The 27,157-nt window shown below is 40.1% G+C and overlaps 1 protein-coding gene across 3 annotated transcripts in view; it reads right to left on the bottom strand.

The window, feature by feature from the left end:
- PTN (pleiotrophin) overlaps positions 1-27,157 on the bottom strand; it is a 120,078-nt gene that overhangs the window by 54,606 nt on the left and 38,315 nt on the right. The window contains exon 2 of one of the 3 annotated variants that reach the window (XM_067469255.1): positions 15,510-15,547. The exons of 1 other annotated variant lie outside the window; for it this stretch is intronic. The gene's annotated coding sequence lies outside the window, so the exon portion shown is untranslated. Of the gene's footprint in view, positions 1-15,416; positions 15,436-15,509; positions 15,548-27,157 lie in introns of those variants that run through there. One more of the 3 variants, XM_067469256.1, reaches the window with a different exon arrangement.

Below are 27,157 nucleotides of genomic sequence, written 5' to 3'. Positions count from 1 at the left end.
CTCCAATAGGAAAATGGCACACCACTCCCTATTTCGGCAATGGCTCAGAAAACAAAATGGAAGGGGAACCGAAAACAGATCCGAAAACAGTAAGGTTTTGGGATATTACACACATCCCTAAGTAGAGCAGCAAAGGGCAAGAGTTTAGTCCATCCCAGAAGAACCTAAAAGAAGCACGGATCCCCTGTACTCTCTATGTCTTCTGACCTTTTTGCTTCTTTTGGTTTTTTTTACGTCTGATGTGTTTGGAAACAGGAGGAAGTATTTAAAAGCACATGGGATGTGATCTGCCAGATTCACTCATGTCATTTCAGTTCAGTGACGAGGAGCAATGGCTGTTCCTACAGGCAGTCTTCTGGTGAGCATTGAAACTCCAATTCTTATCCCAAGTCCTTCTGTATGAGCCTGGACCTTTTTTTAAAAAAATCACTAGAAGAAATTGTGCAATTGAAAGATATAACCACTGTGCTATATCTGTATTTTCTCCCTTGGTAATATGCTGTGCTTTCACAATAGAACTATTTTTTGTACCCACTGCTGTCACTTCAAAGGTTAGCAATCATTACTATCAACTTTATATTTATTCCCTATAAATGTTCTTTTTACCTTGGTGCTCAAAAGTATTATTTTAAAATGGATACTTACATTCTTTTTATGTATTTGAAATCTAATATATACAGTCTTTATATTGGAAATCATTAGTAATAGAATTAAAATGAGTTCCTCCCTTGAACTGTAAAGTTCTTCCATTTTTAAAAGAAACTTTCAATTTTTAAAAATGCAATCATTGTGAAGCTATCTTTATTTAGAATGAAACACCACACTTGTTTTTAACTTTGCAATTATAATCCATTTCTTATGCTTTACAAAACTGGGGTGTTCATGCATTAGTTGATCTATCAGAGAAAAAGGGGGAGATGTGTGATAAAGGAGGCATATAACAACACGTGCCAGAGACCGCCATGACGTGTTTCTCACATGAGCCATGACAGGTGCTGCTGACTGCTGGACTGACCACAGGCTAATCCGATCCACGATGGCTATCAAGATTGCCCCCAAGCACAGACTCCAAGGAAGAAAGACAAGATGCAAAATGAACACCCAAGCCCTTCAGGAGCCCTGAAAATGAGCCCTTCTCCAAACAGCACTCAAGGACCATCTACCCGTAGAACTCCCCAAAAATGTTGAGGAATACTGGAACAAACTGAAGACCTCCATCATCACAGCCTGCGAAGAAACTATTGGATATCAAACCAAGAAACATCAAGATTGGTTTGACGAAAATGACGAGATCCAACAGCTAATTGACAAGAAAAGGAAAGCCTTCCAAACATGGCAGAGAGACATCAACTGTGCTGCTAAGAAAAAGATCTACACCAGTGCAAAAGCTGAGGTCCAAAGAAGAACAAGAGAACTCAAGAACATCTGATGGACAAAGAAGGCTAAAGAAATCCAACACCTGACAGATGCCCATGATGCTCAGGGATTTTTCAAAGTCACAAAGGTTATCTATGGACCAAGAAACCATGGCACACAGCCTCTATGCTCATCAGATGGAACCAAACTCCTGAAGGACCAAAAATCAATTGCACTACGTTGGAAACAACACTACCAAAGCCTCCTCAATCGCAGCTCCAATGTGGCCGAAGAGGTTCTCTCACAAATCCCGCAACAACAAACCAGGGATAAGCTTGCAGCACTGCCTAGTTTGGAAGAAGTCAGCAATGCCATCAACCAACAAAAAAATAACAAAGCCAGAAGACCTGATGGGATCCCTGCTGAAATCTTTAAAGAGGGAGGACCTGAGCTCACACAACAACTCCACCAGCTCATAGAAAAAGTGTGGGTGCCCGAGAAAATCCCAGCAGATTTCAAGGATGCCACCATCATCACCCTCTTCAAAAAAGGGGAAAGAACAGACTGCAGAAACTATCGAGGTATCTCCCTTCTAACCTCTGCTGGGAAAATCCTCACAAGAATCCTTGCAAACCGCCTTCTGCCCCTCTCAGAAGACACCCTCCCAGAATCCCAGAACGGCTTCCGCCCCTCCAGAGGAACAGTGGACATGATCTTCACTGCACGACAGCTGCAAGAAAAATTCAGGGAACAAAATCAACCTCTGTACATGGCATTCATTGACCTTGCAAAGGCATTCGACACAGTGAATCGCAGTGCTCTCTGGACCATCCTCCAAAAAATCAGGTGCCCTGACAAATCTGTGAACATTCTGCGGCTCCTCCATGATGGCAACAGTCTTGAACAGCAATGGCTCCCAAAGTGACCCATTTAAGGTGGAATCAGGTGTCAAACAGAGATGTGTTATTGCCCCAACCTTATTTTCCATCTTCATCACTATGATACTTCATCTTGTTGATGGGAAGCTTCCCACTGGAGTGGAAATCATCTATCAGACAGATGGCAAGCTGTTTAACCTCAACAGACTGAAAGTCAAAACCAAGGTTACAAGAACATCTGTTATAGAACCCCAGTATGCTGATGACAATGTCGTCTGTGCACATTCAGAAGATATACAAGCCACTCTAAACACCTTTGCAGAAGCATACGAGAAGCTCGGCCTGTCATTGAACATCAAGAAAACCAAAGTGCTGTTCCAGCAGTCACCAGTCCATCCCTCTCCAATGCCAGAGATACAGCTTAATGGTGTATTATTAAAAAATGTTGACCATTTCCTTGGCAGCCACCTCTCCACCAAAGTCAACATTGACACTGAAATACAACACCGCCTGAGCTCTGCGAGTGCAGCATTTTTCTGAATGAAGCAGAGAGTGTTTGAGGACCGGACATCCGTAGGGATACCAAGGTGCTTGTTTATAAAGTTATTGTCCTCCCAACCCTGCTATACGCCTGTGAGACGTGGACTGTCTACAGACGTCACATGCAACTCCTGGAATGATTCCATCAGCGCTGCCTCCAGAAAGTCCTGCCAATTTCTTGGGAATACAGGCTGACAAATGTCAGCGTGGTAGAAGAAGCAAAGACCACCAGCATTGAAGCGATGGTCCTCTGCCATCAGCTCCGCTGGACCAGTCACGTTGTCTGGATGCCCGACCACTGTCTCCCAAAGCAGTTGCTCTACTCTGAACTCAAGAACAGAAAACGGAATGTTGAAGGACAGGAAAAGAGACTTAAAGATGGGCTCAAAACCAACCTTTAAAACTCTGGCATAGACACTGAGAACTGGGAAGCCCTGGCCCTTGACCGCTCCAGCTGGAGGTCAGCTGTGACCAGCAGTGATGCAGAATTTGAAGAGGCACAAATGGAGGGCGAAAGAGAGAAATGTGCCAAGAGGAAGGCGCGTCAAGCTAACCACGACCAAGACCACCTTCCACCTGGAAACCAATGCCCTCACTGCGGGAGAAGATGCAGATCAAGAATAGGGCTCCACAGTCACCTACGGATCCACCAGAACACTGATCCTGGAAGACTATCCTACTCGGCCAATGAGGAATCGCCTAAGTAAGTAATATAACTACAGTCTAACATTAGAATTCAATACACACCTGCTTGCTATTTATGTAAGTCCCTGCTTACATGGATTTGCTGTTGCTGTCATATGAAAGCTACCAGCCACCACTGCCTTCTCTTCTCTTTGGTCCCATCTACATTGCCATATAATGCAGTTCAAGTCAGTTAAACTGTATTGTGAAACTGCATCATATGGAAGTGTAAATGGGTCCATTGGCTTGATCCACACTACTGTATCATATTGGTCTTCACTGACCATATAATGCAGTTCAGCTGCATTATATGGCAGTGTAGATCCAGTCTTTGATGTACTCCAAGGTTAGGAAGCACTTCTGCACTTAACACACACATCAGTCCAAGGTAAAATAGCAAGCAGTTTTTTTTGAAGAACATATAACAAATAATTCATCAAAATAGTATCAGAAACCAAAGTCCAATAATCCAAACAAAACAAGATATATGAGTAGCATCCAAAAGCCATAAATACAAGAGCAGAATAAATCCAAAACATATAATTCATGTCAGTCCTCAGCACTTGGAAACAGGAACAAACAGGAGAACATGGCACTAGAAAATCCCTTGACTGGACAGGAGTTTTATCCTCAGTTTCCAACGTTGCTTCCACTGACCAAAGATTCAGTTGGCCTAGCTAATATGGAGAAAAAAATGTGCCTTTTCCCTTGGGATTTGACCTTCGGACTTTTTCATGTGAAAGTCTGTGTTGATGAAACATAAATCTTCTATCTAATTGCTCATTAATCTGACCACTTGGACTTTCACTATCATCCTCTTCTGTTGGAATGGGCCCTTCAGCCAGAGACCACTCACTTTCAGTCTCTAAAATCTCTAGCTGTTCCTGCTGACTTGCCTGCAGACTTGCAGACCGAGAATCCCTAGTGTCAACAGGCTGACTAACAGGACCAAGAATCCTTTATGTCAACAGGTTGACCAACAGGCCCAGAAACCCCAGAATCCCCAGAGATATCAGGTGCAGGCACAATCAAAGGCTGAACTACAACAGTCTTTCCCTCCTCTCCCTTTCTTTTCTATGTCTTTGTCTAGTTACTTTGTAAACCTCCTAGCAGAGCTTTTCTCCCTCCCTCTCTCTTTTATTGTGTCTCTTTGGGGATCATAATCATAACTGAAATTGTCAGAGCAATAATTGTCTGCAAAGTAGGAATGAAAAATACAGTAAATAAGAAATACATACTCTGTTTTCCCATAGTCCCTATTGCATTTACTGACACCTGGCAGTGTAGATGGAGTGCTCTTACCACCTGGTGTGACCAGATGGGCTGTCTTGATAGGGTTGCATCAAGGTTTTGTCATACAGGGAAAACCTGCAATCGCTTGGCATTGTTTTCCAGCAGTGACAATCCAAGGCTTATGCCAACTACCTGCGCCTAGAGAACATGACTGATGTTTGCCATCATTTTGTGCTTTTCAGTTTGGCATATCCTGCCCACATTACCCTAAAGAATATGGCAAAATAGTGTCATTGAACATGGCAGATTGAAGATATATTGCCCATTCAACCAAATCATGTTAAGAATCCACTGTGAGTATACTATACATTACACATTTAAGGACATCAACTGCTAAATTCCAGATCTGGGGTTCCATTTTTTAAAAACAAATGCATTTCGTTGTAAATTAATTCTCGCTTGTTAGGAGTTGCTGTGATCAATTCTTTAAAGCTACTTCTCTCTAACACCATTTACAGCTAAAGAAAACAACTCTAATTCATACAACATAGTTTTCAAGTTCTAGTAGAAATCACAAAGCCACGATGTACGGTTCAAATGCTTACCCAATACAGCAGAGTCACTACAGGTTGAGTATCCCTTGACTGAAAAGCTTAGTAGTGGAAATGTTTTGGATTTGAAAAAAATATTTTGGAATACCTGAGATATCTTGGAGATGGAATCTGAATCAAAACATGAAATTCATGTGTGTTTCATATATACCTTAAGTATGTAGCCTGACAGTACTTTTATATACAATAATTTTAATAATGTTGAGCATGAAACAAATTTTACGTAACTTGAACCATCAGAAAGCAAAAGGTATTACTATCTCCACCATCAGGCATGTAGCCGGGGGGGGGGGGGGCTACAAGCTGCGGGGGGGGGGGGCTTAAAGGGCTTCAGCCCCCCCCCCCGAAATTCTCAGGGTGGTCCGCAAGAAGGCCTTACTGGTACATTATTTAAACTGTTATGTTTATTCATACCATTATCTGATCGCCATGCTCAATATATCCCATATGTATGGGGGTACTGGGATAACAATAAAAAAGGTTTGCTAGGGTAGATTTTCAGCCCTCCCTGAACCAAACTCAGCCCCCCCCCCCCCCCCCCCCCCGAATCAAAATCCTGGCTACGGGCCGGTCCACCATATAGACAATTTGTGATTTTGGAGTACAGTATTTCAAATTTCTGGATAAGGGATGCTCGATCTGTACAACCTGCATAGTTTGCAACTTTTATGGTGAAACAATTATTTAATTTAGACCAGTATTCAAAAATGTTATTTGAAAATACTAGATTTTCTCCAGCAATGAGGCCTTCAAAACAAGTTATGTAGTGATTCAGTTTAAATATAAAATACAAGATATTCTGCTAACTCAGTTTTATTGATTTCAAAGAAAGAATGCTTTTTTCCTCCTGTGTCCAATACAAAGAGCAAACTTTGCCCATGATAAGGTCTCAATTTTTTCAGTGACAATATATAGAGTTGGGCTTTTCCATGTGCTGAACAAGCCTCCATAAAGCAGACTGATACTTCAAATTAACTATTTAAGAATTAAACCATGATTATTCTTAAAGGCAGTCATCCTTTTGTAGTTCTTTATTGCCATCTGCGGCAGGATCCTCAACCAGTGAAAATAAAGCCGAATGATTTCCATCAAGTGTTGGTTGTCCTGTAGATTGCCAATATTTTCTTACAATATGATGGTTACTGTCAAGGCCAGAGATGGTAACAAGCAGAAACAAAATAATTTTCAGCTGTTGTGAACCGTAACAATGGCTTCCATCCACATAAATGCAAAAGAATAAAATCATGTTAATTGGATATTAGAGGAATCCCTATCCACAACAAACAATTAAGAAGGACAAAACCAGATGGCAAAAAAGGACATGAGCATAAATATGATTCTGGTGGAGTTTAGCCAATGCTAGGACACTACCAGAAATGAAGCTATCTTTTCCATAAACCATCTGCTATTTGTCTGAAAGCAGAAAAAGAGTATGTGGCTGGGACAAGACAGGTGCCAATTCCAGTCCCTGCTGAGACATGAAGTTCCTTAAGTGATCTTGGATATGCCATTCTCCATCATAGCCTAACTTATTTCACAGGGTTCTTTTAAAGAAAAAGAATCAAAAGGAGAGTTATGTAGGCTACTTTTACTTAACTGTAGGTAACTGATGTAAAACAAATACATTCAGCCCTTCTATGGGCCCATCCAGACAGTACCTTTATTGCAGTATCTACCGCAATAAAGGAGGGGCTGTCCAGACCCATTATCTAATTAATTTCCTACAAACCAGGGTTTTCCTGGTTTGTAGCAAATTAATTAGATAATGGGTTTATTCCACACCTTCTTGGAAGGCACATGATAAAGCCACTTTTTCTAGTTCTGGACTGCAGAACACTGCAGTCCAGATAGTATTCCCACAGTTTATCAGTGAAATAAGCCCGGTAAACTGTGGGAATACCCACCCCTTCCCTTTTCTAAGGGGTCTGGGGGCTTGGGGGGAGGGGCAGAGCCTCTAGACATATTCTCGAGAGAATGTCTGGACACCCACCCAAGAGACTGTGTGCTTTCTGGGGTGGGGGTAGACAGCCTCCCAGAAACATCATCATTTTTTAAACGTGGATGCTTCTGGTATAAAAGATTGTCTGGATCTGCCCTTTGTTACTTGGATTAGGAGCACAATCTTTAACCTAAGTGTACATCTCTTTAGGTGTGACTCTATGGTCAATGCCTAGCAGAGGTTGAGCATAGAGTAGCACTGGAGGCTAGAGTTTCCCAGAGAGATCATATCCATCAAATCTTCAAGCAATCACATTTGCAAACCATCACAGAACAAAATAATGTATATTCTTCTTATTTTATTTTATTGCAAAAATGGCTGACATTCATGCCTCCCTAACAAAAAGTGTGATTTTATCTGATAGGTTAGCGACTAGACAACTGTCAAAAAAATAGAATTGGCTAAAAATGGAACCTACTCTTTTAGCATGTAGATTTAAAGCCTAATACTAGATTGTCCCGAGTCAACCAACAGGTTAAAAAACAGCATGCCACAAAAGCAGTAGCAGTGGTCAAAAGGGCTGACCAGGGATCAAAATATAGCTATGATTTAGATCTCTCAAAACAGTGGAACATTCAAAACCAAAAATGTGGAATACTTGTATTAAGATCAAATAGATAGAATTTTCTCTATTTATGAGGGAAAAAATTGAGGGAAGCATTTCATGTATTGAAATTAGGGAAAGCATCCTCCAGCAGAGAAGAAATTCTCCAATTGCTCATCACAGATTTGATTCACACTTTGTTTCCCCAAGAGGATTTTTTGTCCTGCTTATTTGTTACTGCCACAAGTAGCAATAGCGGTGTTTACATGGGCAGGTCACTATTTTGCACATTCTAGTGTTCCAAACATCAGCTCAAATATTAGCTCAAATATTCCAAACTGTGGGAAGGGGAGATTCAGATATCATGCTGGAATGCAATCTTTTTGTAAGGGGGTGGGGAGAGAAACCTCCCTCTCCTCCAACAGTGGGACACACTCCCAGCACCAATTTCCCCCTCATGTCTCAGAGCCCTTATTTTAGGTCTCATGGCCCACAGGTTGGGAACCACTGCACTAGAGGCTTATAGTGGTCATAATTTGTGATTCAATTGCATACCTTTCAACTGTCCTGAATTACCAGGAGCTGTCTCAATTAATCATTAGGGTTGGGCGGTTTTGTTCGTTAATTTCGTAATTCGTTATTAATTCGTATTTAAATTAGCTTACGATCTGATATTGAGCCATGCAGGAGTAATTAAAAATCGAAACGATTTTTTTCAATTTGTTTCGTAATTGTTTCGGAATCGTTTCGTAATTGTTTTGAAATCGTTTCGTAATTGTTTCGTAATTGTTTCCATTTTTTCATAAGGGGGCGGGGAGAGAAACCTCAGTATTTTTTCTCCCAAAAACATTGCAAGAGATATTGGTTGAACTCTGTTCAAAACTGTGGAAGCACAGTCACTCATCTCTACTGGTTTTCCACTCTCTTTTGAAGAATTGTGCTCTTTGGCTGAGACTCACAGGAGAAGTGACAGGAGTCTGATTTAAGTAAGGGTATTTGAGGCAAAGTCTCAGCAAGCCAGGTCATAAAAGGTAAAGTCCCAGTAAGCAGGGTCACACGAGGTAAAGTCGGGTTCTGGAAGATGTAAGATTTGGATCAATGTTTCGTATACAGTCATGGTCACAGAAAATACTCACTGAGCTCTACTGTGTGTTCTTTTCCCCTATTCTCATACCCTCCAACATTTCACAGATTAAAATAGGGACACGTGTGTCCACGTAAAATCACAGTATGAAACACAGTAATAGAATCATAAAGTTGGAAGGGATCTCATGGGCCATTGGGTCCAACTCCATGCTTGATGCAGGATCTCCAGCTAAAGCATCTCCAGCAGGTGGCTGCCCAGCCTCTTTTAAAGATGTCCAGAGACTAGACTGTCTAGGTAATGAGTTCCATTGCTCAATCATTTTACTGTGAAGACTGATCTGTACTTTGAACTCAATTTGCAGCACGAGAAGTATGCAGAGAACAAGGGAGAAGGAAAAAGGAGGAGAGAGAAACTGGGATTCTTTAAAAGCAGCTGAAGAAGTGGGGAAACCAGGACAGTTGAAGAGTATATATTCCAGTCAAAAGAGGTATGTTGTGTCTTCAGGATGCCTGGTTATGCCTGAAGCACTAAGGTCTGTTTTGCATTTGATTTCATCTCCCTAAGAACAAGTCTCATTCCTTAAATTAGTCTTTAAATATCATCAGTTCCTGGCTTTATAGGCTGAGGAGATGGAGAGATTGCTGAGGGATTCTCTAAGCCCACAGATAATGAAATTATTACTTCTTCTGGCTGGGATGTTATGGAACGACGTCTCGTCTTCAGCTGTCCTATGGCATCTCAATGGCACAGTTTCAGGGTACCTTTATTTTCAGAGCTGACATCTAACCTGCCAAGCTGATGTTTGCAGGAGAAAATCTCGGGAGAACAAGTATTTTGCATTGCTTTTATCTGCTGTCACTGTGTCTTTTATAAAATGTTTAAGTGTTTATTCTCTTCCTAGGCTTCTTTGAATATCTGTTGTAAGCTGCTTGAGCATTTTGTGTTTTTAATTACTAGCAAAAAATACTCAGCTTGCCTTGGGTTGGAGTAACTCTTCATTTGATAGACCAGTGGGATCCACTGCTCTATACCAAAGCCTTTGGAATTAGACAGCTGTCATTGATGAAGACATTGTGTCCACCCTGTAACTGTGATGGGAAATAACAGGAGGGATTTTAGTACTGCTGCTTAGCTTTTCTTTTCTCAAACTTTTTAGAATGGGGTGAAGCTCATTCTTCCACAACAGGGATTATTTTGTTTAAACTTTGATTATACAATCAGCTCTCTGTGTTTGCTCAAGTTAAGGGCACAGGACTCCTGTAAAAATGGAAAACTATAAATAAATCCACTGGGGTCTTTTTTAACCTGAGGGGCATCTTTCTGCGAATCTCTAGGTCATCAGACATGACTCTATGCCCAACTTTCAGCAGAAGCATAACATAGAATTGCCCAGAGAGCTTTAAAAATGCCTTTCAAGGTCAAAAGCTTGCCACAGAGTTGCACTGAAAGACCCAAGGATTCCTAGAGAAAACATATTAATCAAATTCACAAATGATCCAATCTACTGATCCTATAAATATGAAGGGTACACCGTATACATCTGTCGAGTATATAGGTGCATTTGCTCACAAATGCTTTATGACCCTATGAGATATATCTCAAGTACCTGGTTAAGTTTCTTTTAGGTACCGAGATATAGATAGATAGATAGATAGATAGATAGATAGATAGATAGACAGATTTCTTAAAATCTTTGTCCTAGCCTTGGTGTGTTTTTTATCCCATTTGTATTGTTTTAAACAAATTCAGACAAACACATTCAATCAAACAATCTTTAGATTTCATTCTAAATATTGTTTAGAGTTCATTAAATTTTGAATGTTCTCAAGTCTGCTAATTTCTTCTTTGATAATGAATTTTGACTACACAAGCATTTTGCTGTTTTTCAGAAATAGAGAGAATTAAGATGTACATAGCATTTGTAACACCATGTTTCTCATTTTTCTCTCTTTTTTGTGTTTCATGTTTCTTAGATTGAAATCAGAGGTATGTATGAAATATGAAAAACTGTGGAGGTGGGGAAGATGAAATGGAGAATCCTGGAAGAAGACATGGATGGCTGGCACATTGAACTGGGGAACTCTGTACTGTAACATGTTGTTACAGACCCTGTTTCTATTTAATAGAATTATGATCAAAGAGTAAGCCAAATTACTAAGACAAAATATTTGGTCAATATTATCAAGAGATTGGGGGCCTATGATAAGTAAGGGAATAAATTTCAGAAATGCTTCAGGAATCACGAAGGGAGTCAAAAAGATCCTTATAGGAAATTTTACATTTTAAAAATGGTACTTTTGTACTTGGTTACCTGAGGCTACAGGAGAGGGACAGCCAGATGGGGTAGTGTAGAAGGAATAAAGTCAGACATACACAGTCCAAATATATGTGTTTATATGTGTCTTCAAGTCATCTATTCATCTATGGAAACCCCATGGATTTCATATGGTCTTCTTAGGCAAGGAACTCTGGATGTTTAAATAACTCAGGATTTGCAACAGCTCCTGTGAATAGGGCGTTTTCTTTATTTCTGATGTTTGAAGGACTCCTTGTGGAATCAGAAAGATTTCTCATTTTGCTGTAAGTTCAAGCCACCTCCAAAACACCAATCTCCTCTTCTTTCCAATATACTTTTCATTGAAATATATGGCAACATAGAAATACTGCATCTATATATTTTTCTTTTGCTTGCATAAAGTATCACTTTTCAAGAATATGATAATTCTAACCGAGTAAAATAGAGTTTATGAAAGTGTATGTTTAAAACATCAGGGTTAGGAATTAAGAAGGGATGTTATATAGCATTGGAATACCTTAATAGAGTGAAGTCTTAGGCATCCCATGCTATGTTTTAAAGCTGGAACAGTTTGGTTTTTGAGAGCAGTTGAAACAAAAATAGAGGAAACCTGTTTCCACAGAGTGTAGAAGGAGTGTTGGGCACTGTTCATCCTGAGTCTTAGCTATTTACTAGGGCTGGGCAATTCGTTTCGTTAATTCGTAATTCGTTAAAAAATTCGTTAATTTTTGAATTACGAAACGATTACAAAACTTTTTTTTTAACCTGGAAGTGTTTTTAAATATCGAAACGGCAGGCGCCAAAAAATTTTGTATTTCCGTCCATTTCGGAAATACGTAAGATGGCCGCCTGCCGATGCTTGCTGAGAGGGCGAGCTTTTACTTTTCCTTGGAAGGGAGAGAGGCGAACTTGGGGATATGATTGGGAATATGGGTAATGCAGCTTTATGTAAATGTTCTAATGTGTTCCAATTGTGAAGAGGGTTCTTAATACATTTAGCTGATTTGTTAAATCTCCCTTCAAATCTTTATGTCCAAAAGCCAGGAAATCATGGTAGCTAGTGAGAGGAAGCCACAGGGAGGAGGGAGCAAGCTTGTTTTCTGCGAGCGGCGAGCGAGAGGGGCGAGTGAGCGGCGAGCGAAAGGGCCCGCCAGAGTGAGTGCCTGCCTTCCCTCCTTAATAATAATTTTAATTTCTCCTCCCTATTCTACTAAATTAATAATTAAATTTAAAAAATATTTAAAAATATTGAAAAAAAAGGGCGCCATCTTTACAAAATGTTTTGTAAATATTTACGAAATTTCGTAAATACCGAACTTTTTTTTTGGAAAATTTTGTAATTATTTTAAATATCGAAACAAAAAAAAAACCCCCAATTACAAATCGATTTTAAAAACAAATTTTTGCGTTGTTACCCAGGCCTACTATTTACCCCTCATTCAGGAAGAAATGCTCATAGTATATGTATATGCAAAAGGGAGATCTGAATTGGCACCAACACCTCTTGATGTCTATAGGCAGAACAGTTGTTATAAGAAAAGAAGGTACACTATCAGAGATAATAAGCAAACTCCACTGGGTTTTTAGTTTAGCAATCTCACATTTGTTAATTTTATTCTCATGGTAAAAGAAATAAATATTTAAATCAGCAATTTCCCCATTGCACTATTTTGAGGACTCTTTTTAATGTGAGATTTGTAATCACATACCTTCATGTTGTTTCCAACCCATGACCTAAGGCCATTGGGTTGGAAACTTTATCACCTTAGGGTTTCCATAGGTTGGAAATATGGGGATTTCTTGACAAGATTTATTCAAGGGGGAGGGGGATTGCCATTGTCTTCCTAAAGTTGGGGGCCCTTCTACACAGACCCTAAAATGCAGAAGAAACCAGGATAAAAGATGGGGTGGCTAAATGACGCTTGCCAAAATTGTGCATTTGATTGCATTAACGGCCAAAAACACATGTTAAAAAAGGTGCCCTTAAACCCCGATTTTTGCTGGAAAATGCACATATATTTGCATGACTATATATCCCTGCACTCAAAGAAAACACATTACTTTGTTCCTATACACTGGTGTGGACTGCTCCAGCGCATGTCTGCATTTGACAATCTCAAAACAGCTGATGAAGGCTATAAACAAATGGAGCCATGGGCACACAGGTGGCTAAATGGAAGCACAATTGGAAAGCAGTTCTCATGAGAAATTCCTATATTCATTCCTTTTTTCTGATGTTCATTAAACAGAGCTTGAATTTATATAGTGGGTACCAGTATGGCAGGCAAATGGCCCCAAAGAGAAACAGGGTATATGAGGGGGAAAAGTAAAGGCAGCAAGTGGGTAAGAAGAGAAAATGACAAGAAATCTGCTTGTGTGAATATTCAGGTATTCACACCAGCACTTAAGAGGTCCAGCACATATCAGAGGGTCAATTAAAAAAATTCAAAGTAAACTTCCAGCAGATGTCCCCCGGCCATCTTGCGGATTTCTTAAATCTGTTATAAATGAACATGTCAGGATGGTGGGAGGAGCATTCACCAGGAGTAACAACTCTGTCTTTGGATTTGTTGTCAGGTACCATGATTTTTTGCCCCACTTATTTGTCCCAGATTATGAGGCTGTCAGGAAGTGCACTGAGACTGTGAAACTTGCCTAAGGCTGGGCTGTGAATTTCCATTGTCTCTGTGTCTTTTGCTTTGCAAAAAGGAAAGACCATTGTTGAATGCAGAGATTTTTTAAATAAATAACTGAAATGTTTATGGGGAAAATGATTTCTCCTTGCCTGATTCTCATGCTGGATGCAAGCATTCCCATAGAGACTGATAGACTCTTGATAACCATCTCTTAACAAGTATGAATATATATATATATATATATATATATATATATATATATATATATGTCTCTCTGGTCCCATTGCCAAATTGCTCTTATTGTCAAGTAGTTATTTCTAATATTGAAGACTCTTTGGAGGATGTTAACTGATTATGGAGCACATGTATTGCTATCCTTTGTTAAGATGCAACATGGAAAGGATATAAATAAAATACATTATATATAAAATCAGAAAAAAATAAAGAGAACAAAAGAGAGATTGAACCAGAGAGGGAGAAGAAGAAGATTTAAAAAAATTGTTGTATTTGCCTTCAATGATATAGAAAACTAAAGCTTTAATCTGCTTTAGTTTTCTATATCATTGAAGGCAAATACTACAACCTTTTTGCCTTTAAAGAGCTACCTGCAACTAATCCACTATCGGAGCCTAGTCTGTGCTAATTGCTGATCTGGCAAAACAAGAGACAACAGGCCATTTTAAATTGTGTGGCTTGATATTGAGCAGGATGGGATGACAGCCAAGAAATCAGGACATCTGGTAATTCAGCTATCATAAAGAAGTCCTTGGGGACTGGGAAAGAGTCTTAATTGAACAAGAAGCCCTTCTATTTTTGCATTAACCTATTATTATATTCACTGAGAAGGCCTGATTTGTTCAATTCTCTCCTTCCTACTCTCCAGGCACAATTTCATCATCCTAAATTATCCACAAAACTGACAATAATACAAAACTTCTTTTTCAAGTGGCACACCAATACATAAAGAATAAATGGGTGAGAGCAATAGTTTAATGAGTGAGTGGGAACTTTGTGCTCTGTAATTTTACTGGAAGAGAGGATCAAGGAAGTAGGAAGTCACTGTCTTGCATTCATTTAAAAATATTTATTTCAGTATTGCATTTTCATCATTTCTGTTATAAAGTTGAGAGAAATTAAAAAAATCATACCTTCCCCTAGGGCTAGAATAAGCTTACGTGTCTTTGAGAGTCCCACCTACATTTACTGTTGAGGTATACACAAATCTCAAAATATAAAGTACACAAAAATTTTCATAATGTTCCTCAGCAAGGAGACTTTTTTCATTCATTTGCTTGTTTTAATTTTAGTCATATATTACTTTGATTAAATTCCACTCTCATTGTGTGGAATTTGATGCACTGGTGTCATCACTGTGTTATGAAAAAGGGCTTCCATTCTCGCCCACCATTATCCTTAGAACCTTTGCCTCTTCATCACTTTATCAGCCATTTTATGGTAGTTTGAAACCATTTTCAAGTCAAGAGCAACCACAATAAGAACTAATAATATCTACACAACCTAATATTTCAGGGGAAAGAAATGGTAAAACTACCTCTGATTGTTCTTTGCTTAATAAAACTCTATGAAATCAATGCAGTCATCATAAGCTGACAGTAGCTTGAAGGCACAAACCCACATGCAATACCTGAATGGGGGCAGCCAAGGGGACAATGGGAGATAGATCTGTAAGGGAAGAGAAATCAGTCATCAAAATTGTGGCTGGAAATGTGAAACTACATGTCCTTAAATAACTAAACAACTTCAGCAGATTTACATAGTCACAGTTTATGCAGATCGCTGAATGTGAAGAGTGCATGCCATGAGCGCAGAGATTACAAAATTAAAACTCTGGCCACTTAACCATTAATTGGTCTTGGGTAACCCTATATATCAGAATGCAAATTATTCTTTCTTATACAGGCTTGTCAGTTGTTCTTTATTATAACAGATATCCCTCATTTGAAGGCTGGACAGCTTGTCCCTTTGAGACTAGCAGCTGGTCATTATTATAAGGAATTTCCCATATTTGAGGTTTGGAAAGCTTTTCCTGTTGCATAAACTGAAAAAGATGTCTCAAAATACAGTATTTTGATGCCCTTCATCAAAACAGAAATGTTGACATCATAGTCCCCGGTGGCACGAGGGTTAAACCCTTGTGCCGGCAGGACTACTGACCAACAGATCAGCGGTTTGAATCCAGGGAGAACAGGTTGAACTCCCTCTGTCAGCTCCAGCCCCCCATGTAGGCACATGACAGAAACCTCCCACAAGGATGGTAAAACATCAAAGCATCCGGGCATCTCCCGGGCAATGTCCTTGCAGACAGCCAATTCTCTCACACAAGAAGCAACTTGCAGTTTCTCAAGTCAATCCTGACACCAAAAACACTTATGAATGTGGAAAATAATATTACTCACCATGGCATTATCTTTCCACAGTGATGGGATTTTGTGCTCCCATGAAGCAAGAGGCTATATTGATGGCAACAGTGCTATTGGTAAGCACCTTTTTAGACAAACTTTTGCTGACATGGGAGCAAACTATATGTGCCAAACAGCAGCAGTAGTGGAGAGTGACACTGGCAGAAGATTTCTCAGAGACAACAGTCGTAGAACAATATCTAAGACTTGTTAGTACAATGCACAAGGTGGAATGGTAAATCTCCTTTTGAAGATGTTTCAACATGAACACTCCATGATGAGACAATCCAAAATGAAACAAGAAATAGTGCCAGAAGATAAAATTACCAGATCGAATGGAACACAACAAGCCTGCTGAGTACAGCAGAGTGCAACTACTGAAGCACTGTGGATAATGATGCAAATGGAACAAGGCAACAATATATTGTTGAAATGCTCATAGGTGAAAAGATATTCTGAAACTACACAACACATATTATATGGACATGGAATATGAGAAACATGAATTAGGGAGTTTTAGTCATAATAAAACAAGCAATGGAAGTGATGAAGGTTGAAATACTTGGGATAAGTAAGCTAAAATGGACAGGATCTAAGAAGATATGGGGTGACATTAATAGTAAGGAAAATGTAGCAGCAGCAGTGAAAGGATATACTGCAGTCTAACCAAATCATATCAATAAGAAATCAGGGAAAACCCATCAATATTCGTATAAATCAAGTTTATGCTCCAACTGCAGAAACATAAGTGGAAACAGAAACAGAAGCAGAAGAAGAAATGGAAAGATTCTGTTCTGGAGTCCAGAAGGACATTGATCATAAAGCAAAGTAATTAATCATAGGTAACTAGAATGCAAGTAGGAAACAAAGCAAAATTAAAAATTGCAAAGAAATTTGGCCCAGGATCCAGAAAGGAAATAGGAAACCAACTGACTGACTTTGCAAGTCTAACAGTTTGTGAATTATAAACACATCAGTTAAACATCCAAAGAGGCAACTCTATACATGGATTTCACTTGATGGTATATACAGAAATCAAACTGACAAAATAATCAGAAGAAGAAATAGAGAAACTCAATTTTTTTCTGGAAAAAAAAAAACAAGACCAGGAGAAGATTATGGCACAGACTATGAACTTATAATAGCATTAGGGACAAATGAATCACCAGGAGCAAAGGGCATAACCATTGAACTGCATCAAGCTACAGAGACAGAATCTGGCCTTGTTCTAACATAATCTGTAAACATATACAGAAAAAGAAATAATAGCCCGGACTGGAAATATAACAAAAAAAAAAACCCCTACAGATGATTAACATAAAATGAAGACATTGAAATAGTTCAAAATTTGCCATACCATGATTCAGTCATTAATCAGATTGCAATCAAGAAATAAAAAGAAGACTAATACTTGGAAGGGTAGCTATTAGGCCTGGGTAACAACGCAAAAATTTGTTTCTAAAATCGATTTGTAATTGGGGTTTTTTTTTTGTTTCGATATTTAAAATAATTACAAAATTTTCCCAAAAAAAAGTTCGGTATTTATGAAATTTCGTAAATATTTACAAAACATTTTGTAAAGATGGCGCCCTTTTTTTTTCAATATTTTTAAAATATTTTTTAAATTTAATTATTAATTTAGTAGAATAGGGAGGAGAAATTAAAATTATTATTAAGGAGGGAAGGCAGGCACTCACTCTGGCGGGCCCTCTCGCTCGCCGCTCGCTCGCCCCTCTCGCTCGCCGCTCGCCCGCCCCTCTCGCTCGCCGCTCGCTCGCTCGCCCACCCCTCTCGCTCGCCGCTCACTCGCCCCTCTCGCTCACCCTCTCGCTCGCTTGCTCAGCCGGCGCCGAGAGAGGAGAGCTCCCAGCAAGCATCGGCAGGCGGCCATCTTACGTATTTCCGAAATGGACGGAAATACAAAAAATTTTGGCGCCTGCCGTTTTGATATTTAAAAACACTTCCAGGTTAAAAAAAAAGTTTTGTAATCGTTTCGTAATTCAAAAATTAACGAATTTTTTAACGAATTACGAATTAACGAAACGAATTGACCAGCCCTAGTAGCTATGAAAGAACTAGACTATATTCTGAAATGCAATATAATTTAATACTAAAGTTAGCATTGCCATGCTATTGCATTCCTAATTTCTATGTATGGTTGTAAAAGTTGCTCAGTGAAGATAACTGGTTTAAAGTGCTCTTGAGCAGGCAAGTGCCTATGTGGCAAATGTAAAGTGCGCTTGAGGACATGTAGTTTACTTGAACTGTTCATTCTAGACATTGAGGACCAATCAAGGAAGCCAAAGCAGTAAGTTGAAGTAGAGAACCATTCTTTATGAGACAACATCTAACCCTGTCTTTATTTTTATACTCCTTTCCTTTAAAAGAGGCACAAAACGGCACCTTCTGGAATGTATGCCAGAAGAGCGGGAGAGTATTTCTGCAGGTAATTAACTTCGGCTGCTAATCATATCAGCCAAAGATGATGAGCAAATTAAAACTTCAGCTGAGCAGTTAGTAGGGAGCTTTACTCCGGAGTCCCAGAGCAGCAGAGCTGGTTACTGAGAAGCTCTGATCTGTGAATCAGAGCAATGGAAAGAGATCAGTCCTATGTTCCCCCTGGAATTCAGGAGCTGGCTGTAGATCTGGATTGACAACATGCAAACTCCAAAATGAGGAGTTGTGTGTATAATTGGGGATAGCTATGCTCCATCTGTTAGCAATAGACCCAGAATGTAAAATCTAATTCCAAACAGAAGCAGGAGTAAGAAGCTAGATGTAGTGTTTTACTACTAGTTATTTTCTTTCTTGGCACCAGAGATATAACTGTATTACAAGTATAATTACATTTAACTATGCAATATTTTAAAAAGGAGATATCCTCATCCTGTTTGTGTGTATCGAGCATTTAAGTTGTCTTTATTACCTTTACCATCGGAAAAGTATGTCTTCATTAAATAGGAGAGGAGGGATAGCAAATGGTTCAAGATCTGGCTTAAAGTGAAGCCTGTGGTCCTAATAGTAGGGTTGTAACTGTAAATATTGCTAGTTACTTCTGTAAAAGACACTTCTCAAACTCTAGTTCTCAACTTAAAATAACTACCTGTTTAGTAGATGCAGCTGTAAATAAAAATCAAACGTATCTTGGGCAGGGGGGGACAAGCAATCAATCCACCCACTGCCCAGCAGTGTAAAGATGTTAATGTTCAGCTGGACACTACTTTAACAAGGATAAAATGGCTGTGACGAAGGGGGAAAGACTCTCTTATCCCACCTCAGTATTACTATTAAGTGACCAACTGTATTAACATTGTTAATGACCGATGTATTTGGTAGATTCGCCGCCACCACCTCAAATAATGTCTGAGGAAAACATGAGTGTGAATGTGAAATTGGTAAAGTTTGTTCAAGCCTTTGGTTCTTCTGTAACGACTGCTTCCCTTGCTGATCTTTACTAATGGAGTGAAGATGGGAGAGGCAAACAAATTGTGATTGAGTCATATCTTTCTTGTTGTAACTAAACATTTACATTGGTTGGAAGGCCACTGAAGAAATGGCTGTACACATTTAACATAAAAGAAGTGAAATGTGTGGCGCCTGCTATGAGATCTGTGATACATACTGTCCTATGTTTTCTTCTCCCCCAACTATTTATGGATTCCTCTCTCCTTCACAAGTCAGGCTTGTAAGAAGATTTCTGCCAAAACAAATTCTGATGATTAAGCTAACGACATCATAAGGCTCAAGGCTTATACTCCTTCCCCCATTTACTATTCCAGAAATAGCTCAGAAAAATTAATTTAGAGTTAAGCTTGATATGCAAAAGGATAGTAGGAAAAGAGGTGGGAAAGAATTTCACTTCCACTTTTTCTTGAAGACGTGACCATATTGTTGTTGTATGAAAGCACCGTACAGAAAATGGGTAGAATATGTCCATGCCATGAAAGATAGCATTTTACAAACTTGACTACTTTATATACACATGTGTAAGTCTAGAAATGTTTCAACAAAAATCGACCTAATAAACCTGGATCAACTAAACCTGGGCCAATGTACATACTGTACTCTTATCAAACTTAGAAAAAAGTGGCCAAAGGCAAGAGTTTTAGTCCATCCCAGAAGAATCTTTTAAAAGCACTGATCTTTCTCTACCCTCCACTATGACATTGTTTGGGGCATTTTTGAATGCTTGGGAATAAAAATGGCAGCAGTGACTAAGAGTTGCTGTCTGTCTGATGGGTCATTAGTCCCGTCCTCAGTTCACAGAATGACCCCTGACATATGCAAGTGCCATGTCAAAATCCATAGTTTTGGGCCCAAAATCTGCCATTGATTATGGACTTAATCAGACAGATGGCAGGATAGCAGGGGAAAGTGGGGGAAAACATTGGGGAGAATGGGGATACATCTTACTCTGATTTCTCCCAGGGAAGTCCATCTTCTGGAATAGCCAGCCATTCTATGTCCTTTCCCTGTCTTCTGCCCACTTCCCCCCACTTCCCCCTGCTTTCTTGACAGATTTCCACAGGTGGCTACCAGAAGTGGTGTGCTTCATGGGATGGCCTCCATTGGACTGTGTTTTAACAGCATGCTTATTTATTTGTTGTGTCAGGGCAACCAGTCAATTGTATTACATTTCTAACAGAACAAAACAAACAAACAAACAAAATACAAAATTTGCAAGTTTGGTAGTTGAAACAGCATTCTAAAATGGAGGAAAACTTATACATGAGTAAGTTTAATATTTTAATATTTATTTAAGTGTATGTTGTGTTTTAAGGCATCAGATTGTTGCCTGTATGTGAAGCCACCTTGAGTCCCCTTCGGGGTGAGAAAGGTGGGGCAGAAATGTCATAAATAAATAAGTGCCAGCAACCCAACTTTTTCTCCAATATTTCAGACACTGGAAAGGTTATATTACAAATATAGTACAATTGCCATATCCATGGGGGATATGCTTCAACATACACACACCTGTGGATACCTGAAAACATGGATAATAGTGAATCTTTTATTTTAACTATACTTGGGCAAGGAGCATTTAAGGAGAGGAGGGATATCTTTTGGAATGGGATAAATTAATCCCTGGCTAAGAGAGTCATACTGTACAATGGAGTACTTTGTGGCTGTGTTCTATGGCAGCCTGTTCAGCTTGTGATTGTGTCTGATGTTTATGTTGATGTTCATAATGGGAATGGGGATGATGTTCCGGTTGCTGGGCCAGGGTCTGTTGGCACTGGGGATGAGGGATTGCTTGGTCCTGAGCTAAGATCAGAAGAGAGGCCTGAGCTATCTTAGGAAGATTTACAAGGCTACATACCTGAGAGTGGCTGCTTCTGTATGTGTCCAGCCCTTTGTTCTCCATTTCATGTTGCATTTCACTGAACAGGCAGTGCCCAAGTTACCAATAAAATAGGTTCTGTAGGTCTGTGTTAAATATTGATTTGTATGTAAGTCAGAACAGGTACATTTTAAGTGTAACTCCAGATATCTCTCTCTCTCTCTCTCTGTGTGTGTGTGTGTGTGTGTGTCTCATTTTGGGTAGCATAGGGAAGTATTAACACGACTGTGTGTTTGTTTTGCTGCCTGTCCCCTGTTCAGAAGATTTCACTTTACTTTCTGTTCCTGTGATATTGGATTTCGAAAAAAAATCTTTCTTGTGGGAAACAAGGATTGGTGATAAAGCTTCAGTTGAGATACCTTTTCTCCATGAGAACTCTTACAAGAGTGAATCTCCCTTCCAAGCAGTAGATTTCCCTCACTTCCTGTTGTTTTGCCCCATAACTATGGGTTGCTTGTAAGTCGAATGTTTGTAACTCGAAGTCTGCCTGTAATTGTCTTACTGAGGCAGAATAATTCTACTCCTCACCTGAAGTGACCAAGCTCAGCTTCTATTTTTAATCACCTGCCTCTTAACTGCTTTCCTGTTCGAAGATACTGAAGACTCATAATTTCTCCACCCTGTAACAGGGAAAGAGTGGGTGGATTTCCTAGCCCTGTCTCTTTCATTGTATGTCTAACAACTAAGTCCCTCTTCCTGCAGTAAAATAACATTCTAGTATAGAAGGAGCACTCTGCTTATATAGGACAGTTGTGTGATTTAGAGCCCCTGCGATAACAGTTATCCTGCTTCAGGTATTTAAGACCAAAGCATGGAGGTGGAACAGTTAGAGAATACATACCCATTCTCTCACCTTGACACTTGGAAATGGCACTCATGGGGGATGCCTACCAGAAATTGTTTCATCATGTGTTCCTGAATGAGCAGGAAGCACTTGTGCTTGTACATATGAGGCAGAAATGTTTGCCTATCTCCTGCTCTATCCCCTGTCCCATGAATTGAAAAGAAAGAACAATAGAGTCCTCAGGAACCCACCTGAGGATAAAGGGAAACCTTTCAGCCAATATAGGGAACACTAGAAAATATTCCTGGACAACAGAATTGTCATTTTGATATTTTAAAAATTCTCTAGAACTACAACAAATACTACAACCTCTGCATGCATTCGCTCCATCTCAAAGAACCCATAGTCAGGCATATGCTAAGAAGAAGATGAAAAAAAGGTTAACCCCCCCCCCCTCCCTTTCACTTTCTTGCTTTCTCGCTCTGGTGCAGCAAGGACCATTAAAGATATCCAGCAAACAGCCATTTCCTTGTAGCTATTGGCCCCTGCTTGGATAATGCCACAATGAATCAGTGTTATATACACATTGCAGGACATTGTTTTCCCTCCAGTGTGCTGTCCCCTGCTGCCCTGCTCTTCTACAGCTCACTTTCAATTCCATCATAAGGCATCCTCTCGTTGCCAGAAGACGTTTTGTCTTCCAGTCACCAAATGCAGGGAAAGGGTGAATCAACATTACAGTGTGCTTTGTAGAATAGGTAAATTATGCATGTAATGCCAGCTCCCAGTTGGCCATAACCAGCAGTGTCACCTGAATAAAGTAATCTTTAGCTCTTTAAACATGTTTGACATATGGAATCCTTGTCTCTGGCAGGATCAGCTCTGGGTTCGCAAAGTTTGAATACACAAAAACTGTAGACATATGGTCTCTGTGTACTGAGTAGCTCAGTAAATGTTTGGTGAGATGATACCATAGAGTTGAATATTCCTCATCCAAAATGTTTTGGACTAAAAGTGTTTTGGATTTTGGATCCCCCTCCCCCCCCCCCGGGTTTTTGGAATCCCTGTATTTCCATATAGGTCCATAATGGCATGTATTGGAAATGGAACCCAAGTATAAACATAAAAATAATTTATGTTCCATACATACCTTAGATACACAGATTGAAGGTAATTTTATACACAATATTTTTGAATAATTTTGTGCATGAAAAAAAGTTTATGTACATTGAACATTCAAAAATGAAGGTGTTATTATGGTGCCTTCATATATATGCATTTTAAATAATTAATTCAATATCCAATTTTTACTGCATAAAATAAAATTTTTTGCAAAGGACAAGTTTTTGTTGTTTATTTAAAATATTTATCAATTGGTTTTCTGACCACTAGGGGTCTCAAAACAATACACAATTTAAAACAATACAGCAACACAGTAAAATCACTATAGAATAGCAACAAAAGAAAAGTTATTATTTAAATAATAAAATAAGCTATATTAAAAACTACCTAAGTTTGGCAAAAAGAATGCAGTTTCTACTGCTTATCTGAAACACAGATCTAATTCTAACTTCCCTCAGGAGAGATGTTTGTAACTCAGAGCCCATCCAGACAATACCTTTATTCCAGAAGCTCCCGCATCAAACAGGAGGGTGGCCAGATGCCGTTCCCTGTAAATTTGGAAGCAATAACTACAAATGGCAAAAAACTCAAAATTATCCCAGTTCTGAGCCGAAAATCCGCATCTTTGAATGTCTGTATGTCTCTGCACTCCGAAGTCACAGGATTGTTTTATCTGGGTTTGTTCCTGGGTTTTAGATATATGTTCCTAAAAAGAAGGTGGCAGTTGAGTAGAATGAAGAAGCTTTGTTTGTGTGCCAGAAACTTCAAGAAATGTGTTGTCAGGACAAAGTTGTGGCCCCCTTATCAATGTTGTACATCTTTTCACAATAAGAGCTATCAGGAACACGCATGTATAACCCAGGAACAACGCCCTCTCTACATAGATGACCCTACAGCTTAAATAACTCAGGAACAGAACTTATACAATGATGCGCATCTTTGCATCTTGTTTTTTTAAAAAAAAAATTCCGGCAGATGTCCTGTGGTGGCCATCTTGGGTTCCTCTAAATCTCTCAACAAAGCATCAAATCTGGACAATGGAGGTAGAAATCTCAGAGCCAAAATGTCTGTATATGGACTTCTTCTGAAGTCCCAGGGGATTTGCTTCTGTTTCAAAACCGTGATATAGTGCTGTCTGTAAGTGCCCTGAGCAGGGGTTAGCCCTTTTTAGTACTTTGATGGGAGAATTCTAACAAATACCAGGTGCTGTAGGCAATATTTCAAAGGAAGAATTGACAAAACCACTTCTCACCATGGTGGAGTCTATCATGGCTCCGTTTTGTTCCCCATTATGTTTAATATATACATGGGAGAGGTCATCCTGTGTTTTGGAGTGCAGTGTCATCCACGGTATCCTTCTGGAACGTCTTGCGGGGATGGGTCTCGGGGGCACTGTTTTACAGCGGCTTCGGTCATTCCTGGAGGGTCAGTCCCAGAAGGTGTTATTGGGGGACACCTGTTCAACCTCACAACCCTTGTCGTGTGGGGTTCCTCAGGGCTCTATACTGTCCCCCATGCTGTTTAATATCTACATGAAGCCGCTGGGTGAGATCATCCGGAGTTTCGGGGTACAGTGTCATCTGTACGCAGATGATGCCCAACTCTGTCACTCCTTTCCACCTGCTACTAAGGAGGCTGTCGAGGTCCTGAACCGGTGCCTGGCCGCTGTAACGGTCTGGATGAGGGCGAACAAATTGAAATTGAATCCAGACAAGACAGAGGTACTCCTGGTCAGTCGCAAGGCCGAACAGGGTATAGGGTTACAGCCTGTGCTGGATGGGGTCGCACTCCCCTTGAAGGCGCAGGTTCGCAGCTTGGGTGTGATCCTGGATTCATCGCTGAGCCTGGAGCCCCAGGTCTTGGCGGTGACCAGGGGAGCATTTGCACAGCTTAGGCTCATGCGCCAGCTGTGCCCGTATCTTGGGAAGTCTGACTTGGCCATGGTAGTCCACGCTGTGGTTACATCCCGTTTAGACTACTGCAACGCTCTCTACGTGGGGTTGCCCTTGAAGACGGCTCGGAAGCTCCAATTGGTCCAACGTGCGGCAGCCATGATACTAACAGGAGCAGGGCGCAGGGAGCATACAACCCCCCTGCTGTACCAGCTCCACTGGCTGTCGATCTGCTACCGGGCTCAATTCAAGGTGCTGGCATTGGCCTATAAAGCCCTAAACGGTTCCGGCCCAAGATACCTAACTCACCGCCTCTCGGCCTATGAGCCCACGAGGACTTTGAGATCTTCCGGGGAGGCCCTGCTCTCGATCCCACCTTCGTCACAGGCACGGCTGGCGGGGACGAGAGATAGGGCCTTCTCGGTGGTGGCTCCTCGGCTGTGGAACACCCTTCCCGCAGACATCAGGCTAGCCCCCTCCCTGTTGATATTCCGCAGGAAGCGAAAGACCTGGTTGTTTGAGAAGGCATTTGAATACTAGTGCAATGACGGGTAACTCGACCATAGGAATGGAACAACGGAAATGGTATTGGATTGTGAACTTGACGATGGGACGACTCGGAATGGCTTGTAGTTATATTGATGTTTTTGATGTGATGTTTTGATAATGATGTACTATGGATTATTTTTTGTATGTTGTATTTTGCACCTGTTTTTTATGTTGTACACTGCAATGAGTTGCCATTAGGCTGAGAATTGCGGTATATAAGCGAAGTAATAAATAAATAAATAAATAAATAAATAAATAAATAAATATGCAGAGGAGACCCAACTTTATTATTCCTTTCCACATAAAACCCAGGAAGCAATCCTCACCCTAAACCAATCTGTCATTAGTAAAGGACTGGGTGAGGACACACAAATTGAAACCGAATTCAAACTAGATAGGGGTGCTCCTGGTCAGTTGGAAGGCAAATCAGGGAATGAGGATTCAGCCTGTGATGGATGGGTTACACTCCCATGAAGACACTGGTTCACAGTTTTGGGGTCCTCCTGGACTCAGCATTGAACCTGGAGGCTCAGCTAACTGCAGTGACCAGGAGTACCTTTGCACATTTAGAACTTGTGCACCAACTGCACCTGTACCTCGAGATGCTGGGATACATGCATTAGTTACATCCTGTCTAGATTAGTGCCTTTGAAGAGTGTTAAAAAAAACTCTGTTGGTTCAAAGAGATGCTGTCAAGTTGCTCACAGGGGCTGGCTATAGGTAGTGGACAACCCCACTCTTGCAGCAGCTCCACAGGTTGTCACTTTGTTTCTGGGCACAATTCAAAGTGTTGGTTATGACTGTTAAAGCTATATACAGCTCAGGTCCAGGCAATTGGGCTGACTGCATCTCCCTATATGAATCTGACTGGGCCCTGCCTCAATTGCAAGTTCGGTTGGTGGGAACAAGAGAGTGGGCTTCTTGATTCTGGGACCCTCTTCTTCCCAGGGAAGCCAATGGCCTTCTGGTGGCAGGCTGAGATCTTTTTCAGGCAGACTTTTAAAGAAGGAAGTTTTTAAGATCAAGTCAGGGGTGCTGTGGTTTTAAGGCTTTTACTTTTTATTCTTTAATACTGTTAAATGTTTAATTCTCTTTAAATGTTTGTATATTTTAGGTCTTAAATTATATTGTATTGGTTTTATTGCAAGTTGTTTGAGCCACCATTTTAGAGAGATAATGTGGTAT

The sequence above is a fragment of the Anolis sagrei genome, chromosome 5 (genome assembly GCF_037176765.1).
Source record: "Anolis sagrei isolate rAnoSag1 chromosome 5, rAnoSag1.mat, whole genome shotgun sequence".
NCBI lineage: Eukaryota > Metazoa > Chordata > Lepidosauria > Squamata > Dactyloidae > Anolis > Anolis sagrei.
Note: the sequence above shows the minus strand (reverse complement) of the source record. Positions and strands in the feature narration are given on the sequence as shown.